We start from the raw sequence: 9,240 nt of genomic DNA, 5'->3' as shown, positions 1-9,240 counted from the left end.
TGTCTCTGACAGAATTACAATGTCATTGGCGAACCTTAAAGTTTTTATTTCTCTCCATGGATTTTAATACCTACTCTAAATTTTTCTTTTGTTTCCTTTACTTCTTGCTCAATATACAGATTAAATAACATTGGGGAGAGGCTACAACCCTTTCTCACTCCCTTCCCAAGTGCTGCTTCCCTTTCATGCCCCTCGATTCTCATAACTGCCATCTGGCTTCTGTACAAATTGTAAATAGCCTTTCGCTCCTTGTATTTTACCCCTGCCACCTTCAGAATTTGAAAGAGAGTATTCCAGTCAACATTGTCAAAAGCTTTCTCTAAGTCTACAAATGCTAGAAACGTAGGTTTGCCTTTTCTTAATCTACCGGTATCTTCTAAGATAAGTCATAGGGTCAGTATTGCCTCACATGTTCCAATATTTCTACGGAATCCAAACTGATGTTCCTCGAGGTTGGCTTTACCAGTTTTTCCATTCGTCTGTAATGAATTCGCGTTAGTATTTCACAGCCGTGACTTATTAAACTGATAGTTCGGTAACTTTCACATCTGTCAACACCTGCTTTTTTGGGGATTGGAATTCTTATTTTCTTCTTGAAGTCTGATGGTATTTCGCCTGTCTCATACATTTTGCTCACTAGATGGCAGAGTTTTGTCAGGGCTGGCTCTCCCAAGGCTGTCAGTAGTTCTAACTGAATGTTGTGTACTCCCGAGTCCTTGTTTCAACTTAGTTCTTTCAGTGCTCTCTCAAACTCTTCATGCAGTATCGTATCTCCCATTTCATCTTCATCTACATCCCATTTCCATAATATTGTCCTCAAGTACATCACCCTTGTATAGACCCTGTATGTACTCCTTCCACCTTTCTGCTTTCCCTTCTTTGCTTAGAACTGGGTTTCCATCTGAGCTCTTGATAATCGTACCGGTGGTTCTCTTTTCTCCAAAGGTCTCTTTAATTTTCCTGTAGTCGGTATCTGTCTTACCCCTAGTGAGATAAGCCTCTACATCCTTACATTTGCCCTCTAGCCAAGCCTGCTTAACCATTTTGCACTTCCTGTCGATCCGATTTTTGAGACGTTTGTATTCCTTTTTGCCTGCTTCATTTACTGCATTTTTATATTTTCTCCTTTCATCAATTACATTCAATATTTCTTCATTACCCAAGGATTTCCACTAGCCCTCGTCTTTTTACCTACTTGATCCTCTACTGCCTTCACTACTTCATGCCTCAAAGCTACCCTTTCTTCTTCTACTGTATTTCTTTCCCCCATTCTTGTCAATTGTTCCCTTATGCTCACCCTTAAACTCTGTACAACCTCTGGTTCTGTCAGTTTATCCAGGTCCCATCTCCTTAAATTCCCACCTGTTTGCAGTTTCTTCAGTTTTAATCTACAGTTTGTAACCAATAGATTGTGGTCAGAGTCCTCATCTGCCCCTAGAAATGTCTTACAATTTAAAACCTGGTTTCAAAATCTCTGTTTTACCTTTATATAATCTATCTGATACCTCATAGTATCTCCAGGCTTCTTCCATGTATACAACCCTCTTCCATAATTCTTGAACCAAGTGTACCCATGACTATTAAATTTTCGTCTCTCTTCACTATCTGAATAGTTTCTTTTATCTCATCATGCATTTCTTCAATTTCTTCATCATCTGCAGAGCTAGCTGGCATATAAACTTGTACTACTGTAGTAGGTGTGGGCTTCGTGTCTATCTTTGCTGCAATAAGGCATTCACTATGCTGTTTGTAGTAGCTTACCTGCACTACTATTTTTTTTATTCATTATTAAACCTACTCCTGCATTACCCCTATTTGATTTTGTATTTATAACCCTATATTCACCTGACCAAAAGTCTTGTTCCTCCTGCCACCGAACTTCGCTAATTCCCATTATATCTAACTTTAACCTATACATTGCCCTTTTTAAATTTTCTAACCTACCTGCCCGATTAAGGGATCTGACATTCCATGTTCCGATCTGTAGAATGTCAGTTTTCTTTCTCCTGATAATGACATCCTCCTGAGTATTCCCTGCTCGGAGATTCGAATGGGGGACTATTTTACCTTCGGAATATTTTACCCAAGAGGACACTATCATCATTTAACCATACAGTAAAGCAGAAAATGGTAGCATGAATAATTACAGGTTTGTTTAAACTGTGTGAGAGAGTCATAGAGATATTGGAGGAACTGAACTGGAAGACTCTTGAAGATAAACATAAACTATCCCAAGAAAGTCTACTAACAAAGTTTCAAGAACCAGCTATAAATAATTACTCTGGGAATTTACTACAACCCCCTACATATCACTCACATAGCGATCATGAGGATAAGTTTAGAATAATTATTGCGTGTACAGAGGCTTCAAACAATCATTCTACCTGTGATTCATATATGAAAGGAATAAGAAGAAACCTTAGTAATTGGTACAATGGGATGTGCCCTCTGTCATGCACCTTACAGTGGTTTGCAGTGTGCAGATGTAGATTGTAGCTCTGTCTAGTGTCAGTCTATTAAATGCATTTGAGCTATGTGTGTTTAAGTCTAAATTTGAAATGAATGGAGAGAAGTAATAGGAAAACCGAGCAATTAATGGCTGATACAGTTTCAATTTCAGTAGGGTGCTCTGCTCCAATATCTTAAAATTTAAACAATTTTACACCATTCCACCTTAAATTGAGTGGACAGCCTTTGAGCTTCACTTTGCAGGATAATTCCCATTCTTTACAAAGGAGAGGGTGCAGACAATGATTGGCAAGCAGACCATGCACCCAGCATGCACCTGCTCAAATGCTGCCAGTGCCTATGAGGAAAAAATAATTTTAACAATGAATTCTTAGCCAATACATAGGAACAGTTGGTCACGAGTTGCATGAAATATAGAAACTACTTCACTTTCCGTAGTACACAATGACAGTTCGCTAAGACAAGTTTTGGATTATTCATTCTGTAAAAAATGCTTCATCTTTACTTTATTTATTTGTTACTAATTACCTTTCAGTTGAACACCACCACAACAACTTAGCTTACTGAAGCATTATGTTTGAAAAGACGTCAACACCATGTGAAACTCTTCTGTTGAATTTGGATATAATTCTTCATGAGCTCAAATTTGTATCTAAGAAGAGCACACATCAGCCCCTACTCAACACAGCAAGTTCATGATTTATAGCCATAATGAGTTTCTACCTTGGTTGTAAGAATCAGATTATCAGATATTTGAGGGGTAGTGCAAGGAGTGGTGATCTTCACAAACATGTCTGAAAAAGATGTATCACTGTTATTGATGTGGCAGCCTGGAAAATTACAGTCCACCATGCCATATCTCACTAGTTACTATTTCGAAGAGTGGAAGCCATTTCTTTGAATGATACAGGGTGTACATAAAGTCCGGGAACACTTTCAATTACTTATTGCATAAGAACCAAACATTGCACATATATCATACATATGTCATTTTGAAGAGGAGAAACCATGAAAGTTTTTTTCATGTATACCACCACAGTGTAGTATGGTAATTTGCCAATATCCAGCACTAGTCACAAACATGGCGAGTTCAGGTATAGGGCGAGTTTTCTGTGTGGTGGAGTTCAACAAAAACAAGCTGTTCAATGGATGTTTAGAACCAAGCACTGTAAGTAGCCACCAACAAGGAAGGCCATTTAACACTGGCACAACAAATTCCCTATGACAGGCTGCTTGTGCCCAGCAAAGAGAAGTGGACATCCCATGGTGAGTGAAGTAAATGTAAAGCACATACACGAGACATTCATAAGGAGTCCAAAGAAACTGGTGTGTCGTGCATCCCATGAACTTGAAATAGCTCCAATAGCAGTGTGGAAAGTCCTGAAACAGAAGCTGTCTATGAAGCCATTCAAATTGGAGCTAATGCAGAAGCTCAATGACAATGACAAAGACATGTGTTTTGAGTTTTGTTCACAGTTGCAACAATTAAATGAAGATTGGGATGGCATTGTTGATCACTTAATTTTTAGCAACGAAGCATTTTTTCACACTAATGGGAAAGTGAACAGGCATAATTGTCTAATATGAGGTACAAAGCATCCACACGAATGCATTGAATTTAAGTGTGATTCCCCAAAGGTAAATGTTTTTTGTGCATTGTCACATCAAAAACTGTATGGGCCATTCTTCTTTGCTGAGAGCACTGTCACTGGATATTCCTACTTGGACATGCTGCAACAATGGCCGATGCCTCAAATGCAATTGATCTCTCCGTTCATCTTTTGGCAAGATTGGGCTCCACCCCATTTTCATTGTGAAGTTCATGGGTACCTGAACATGGAACTGCTCCATCGATGGACTGGCTGTGTTACAGAAGGGAACAGCTGTTTTCGTGAATTGGCCTCCCCGATCACGAGATCTCACTCAGTGTGACTTTTTTTTGTGGGGACAATTAAAGATCTGGTGTATGTACTGTCTCTACCATGTGATGTAACAGAGCTCTGGGAGAGAATGCAGAAAGCGACTGCCACAGTCGACAATGCCATGCTGGGACGGTTATGGCAAGAATTCGATTACCGCATTGACATCTGCCGGGTCACTCGTGGTTTGCATTTTGAATGTTTGTAAAAAAAAAAAAAAAACTTTCAGAGTTTTTCTTCAAAATGCAATATGTATGCCATCTGTACAATGTTTAGTTCTTGTGCAATAAATAATTGAAAGTGTTCCAAGACTTTTTGTACACCCTGTATTATCAGTCCAGATTGTTGCTCTGCAGCCTTACATGCACATTTAGTAAAACCATATCTGAAGGTTCTACTTCATAGATGTTTGCCATCCAAGTTTCCTGTAACTACCCTATTTCTGATTCCTAGCTGTTGGTATCACTGATGCAGACAGCTTATAAAGTTAAGGTATTTAGCAGTGCAAATTTCTGTGGTGGATAGTGATGTAAAGTGGCACCTATCTACTCATGTTGATGAGCTACTTGTATACTCTTGTGCACCAATGTGCATGAAACTGATAAAATTCCCAGTAGCAGTTGGTTTTACCATGGAACATTTTGAACAACAGGACATCAAGTAGTGTGAAATTAAAAGTATCTTGTTGGCATCACTACATGGATGATACATTTGTTATGAAGCCACAAACTACAACAGCAGAGCTATGTAGGTTTCACAAATTGTGTAATGACAGTCATGTAAAAGTCAACTTAATACCTTTGTTGGTTTATAAAAGATACGACAATACATAGGGACACAAGAGTATACAGTAAGTCTATAAACACACACAGGTATTTATTTGTTTAACTTTTCTTAATCTTCAACAGTAGGTGGAACTGGCAGTGGAGCAAAGCTCCAGATGTTCCAGTGATGAATGGAAGCAATGTGTCTTGTGAACATCGGTGAGCAGCCGTGTGACCAATTTGGCACACGGTTTACAATATCCAAGGTGCTGGTGAGCAAAGAAAAATACACTGCTGTACAAAATATTAAATATGTTGCCAATTTCCTGCAGTGTTATGTGTCAATCCTCTCTAATGTTTACATCCACTCAGTCAACATTTGCAACAATACTTGATACTGCGGGCCTGACTTTGCAATATTCATCATTGAGATCCATATGTCTGGCATCAAACTGCATAAACCACTTTACAATATCTGTGTGAGAGACTGCATGATAACCATATACAGCAGTGATGATGAATGTCCATACAGTTGAGCCCTTTGTCCAATAGAAATCTAATCATTACTTGCTCCTTGAATTCGGAGTGAACATCCAGTTGATTCACCTTTCAGCCTAGCCTGCTCAGCACAAACACCAACTTGGGATACAGCACCACCCACCCTGTCAGATGTCAGCAGTTACTGTTGTGTGCTACACATTGGCCATGGTCAAAACATACAGCATGCTCTCACAGTGAGCTGGTGTAATATACTTTATGATTCATCCTCGAATTGTAACACTTCTTGTCTGAGGAGTCATAGGTACCACAAACAACATGTCCTCAGTTGTGTCATCACTATTTCAAAATAAACACTCTGATAGCAAAACATGACATTCGTTTTGTAATGACTACTACAGTAGCATGCTATACACAATATTGTCAGTGTTAGATCTGAGGTTTAGTAGTGGCTGCAGACTAAACGACATGGGTGCAAACATTGCAGTGCCATGAATTCAGAACTAGGGAGCCCAGTAATGAAGATAGCTCAGTAAAAAGTAGACACTATTTCACAGCATCATCCAACTTAGCAGCAAGTGGAAATAAACAATCATACTTTCTTATTAACAAAAAAACAGCTTGGAATCATATTTAAAGTACTCCAGGCAGGGACCGGTAGTCAGTGGCTATGATGTTCTGCTGAAAGCACAAACAAGAAGGATGAGAAGGTCTTCCTGCTCCGTAAGTCAATCATATTTAACTGACTTGATAGGTCAAATTCTTTGCCAAAATGATGTAAAATTTTAATTCTTCAGTCAATATAAAATTTTTGTTACTTAAAAATATCTGAATAGTGGACTGGCCTACCACAGACCCTTCTTATCTCCACACTCCATGATTTTTTGTTGTGACCAAACAACACAGGCAAAACTGTGAGATAAGAAAAAAATACATGAAGGGAGATGAAAGATTCAAAACAAAACTGAAACATGTGGACAGCGAACAGGATATAGATTTTAACAACATTTGTTTGTTGGCTGCACAATATAATGTTTAGAGAAAAAAATTCTAGAAAATAACAGTCTAACTCTAAAAGAAATGTTGACTATTGGATTTTAGTTATGTATTTCCAGATATCAGGCAAGTACTAGCAAGGTTCAGTGTGTGAATAGTAGAAACATTGTCTAGAAAGCACCTTCAAATGCAACATAATTTTGTTAGGACATATGTCCAGTGCTAAACTTTGCCAGAGCAAGCGTTACAGCAGTTTCAAACCTTATCTGACTTCTTATAAAACTCAGAGTTGGACTTCAATCCAGCCAGTTTACACAGTGAATAAATATCAACAAACGATTGTCTTGTAGTGATTGATCAACATCACTTTCAGTTTTTATGTCTAGAAGACAATACAGTCTGCTTAAAAGTTAGCTGACATCCACTATGTTATCTGAATATGAAAACAGAATTGTTTGGATATCAACAACATCTTCAGTAAAGGATTGTTGCTCCATAAAAGTGCTCGATTTCCTAATAAATATTACTTCCAACTTACCATCACAAATATTTCTGGTCACACAAATACTTCTGGTCAGAACTTAAGGGTGGAAATAATTTTATCTGACTGAAGTGTTAATGTAGTTGCCCATTTATAATATATGCCTGTGCTGTTGAACATGCACTGCAATGAATTAAACTTAAACTACACACTTTGTTAACATAATTAAATCATCCTAAAATATGAATGGCATGTATGTAACTTGTAGCATACATTATGCTTCTAAAATGCTATTTTATTCAGCTTGACTGACTGTAAGTGCCACCACCAAGGTAACTGGGACCTGTAGTAACTAAAAGTAGTTACATTTCACTGCAATCTTAATATGGGTTAACAACTTGTAACTGAGTCCTGGACTCATTTTTGGGATTGGCACTACATTGCCATCCTTAATTTTGTAATTAGATGAGAGTGCAGGTTTTTCAACCACAGAACACTTACAAAAACTAACACAAACCATACAGGGTTATCAGGAACTAACAACATCTATATTACGAGCAGCACAAGCATTAGCAAATGTAGCAGAAACATCTCCTGCATCTTCTGTGTTTACAGTTTTACTACCATTTAACCAACAGTCTAAAGAATGAGATGCTTGTAGGGTTGCCACAGGTTCTGGAAATCAGGGAATATCAGGGAATTTTGAAACACGTCAGGGAAATTAAATAATAATAATAATCAGGAAAAATTTCGTTTTTGTCTCAGTAGATGAAATGGTTCGCTTACTGAGGTGTCATGCATTGTCACCTGCTAGGCTCAGCTCAGTACATGCACCACTTCCTACTCTCTCATTACTATTGCTTCTCCCCTTCCTATCACTGTTCTCAGCTTGCAGTCAGTGCTGCACCACTTCTTGCCACCAGCCTAGCAGTTGCCAACGAGAGGTAGGGAGGCATGAGGAGTGGTCTGTTTGAATCTAATTGTTAGAGACTGTAGATGCTGCTGCCAGAGATGATGCTCATATGTGCACAAGTTGTGTCTGAGTGATTGTGTGTGTGTTTTGATTTTCTGACAAAAGGTGTTGCTGAAAATTTAGTTGTGAGAGTGTGATTGTCTTTTCTACTTGCCTTTCTGTTGCTCAGCAATCATCTATATGGTGAGTTGCTACCTATCTTCATTATTATTCATTCTGAGTATCTGTTGCATGGAGTGATCACCTAGGTCTCATTTCATCAACTTGCTGTCTGTGACTCGTGAATAACTGGCTGTACGAGTGGATTTCCACAGTAGGCCAAAACTGCAGGCCATTTCTGCAGATGTCTCTAATAGGTCGGGCCTGCTGATCTGAAGCCCATTGTTCCCCATTAATGTGTAGGCCCTGCCTGTCAGATATAGCCTCATTGATCTGCCCACAGACCAGATGGCATAATGCAGTGGATTTTCATGGTTTATTCATGGACCCAGGCCTGCAGTGTTCCTCAGCAGGCCAGAGGTCATGGGCGATGGATTTCAGGAACTGTGACTGTCTTGCCACAAGTACATTGTACAGTGTGGTGTTTTATAGACATTTGATTTGTTCTAGTACATTTTGGCTTTCAAAAGTTGCTTATATATTAAAAAGTATGGATGATAAGAAGAAGAAAATTGTGTCAGTTGCTGGCAGCTTTTACATTATGTACTCAAAATATTTCTCAAAAGAAAAAAATCTTGCAATACCTGTAGAATGATAGATATAACACAGAGGGTAATACTTGACAATAATGAACATAGTAGAACCAACATTTTATTGGTGGTCACCTACAGTGTTGGTTTACATGATTGTTCCCCATCTTATACACTTCTTTCAAGATGCCTACTTCTTTCTGAGGTTATTTCTGAAATCAGTGAAGGTATTTTAAATCTGTCTTGTGACTCCAAGACCATGCGTATTTCTGTCACCAAACATGCTTTGTTTTTGTGAAATAAAATAACATAAGTGGTCTTAATGAACCACACATACCATTTGGCTTGCTTTCTCCAACTAAAACCACTTCATTATAAGGAACATTGATGTTAGTACTTAAGACTTTTCCTCACATCAGGAAGTTTTGACTGCTTGCAAGTCTTTTTTTAG

This window comes from Schistocerca cancellata, chromosome 7 (genome assembly GCF_023864275.1).
Source record: "Schistocerca cancellata isolate TAMUIC-IGC-003103 chromosome 7, iqSchCanc2.1, whole genome shotgun sequence".
Taxonomy (NCBI): domain Eukaryota; kingdom Metazoa; phylum Arthropoda; class Insecta; order Orthoptera; family Acrididae; genus Schistocerca; species Schistocerca cancellata.
This window is presented reverse-complemented; position numbering follows the sequence as displayed.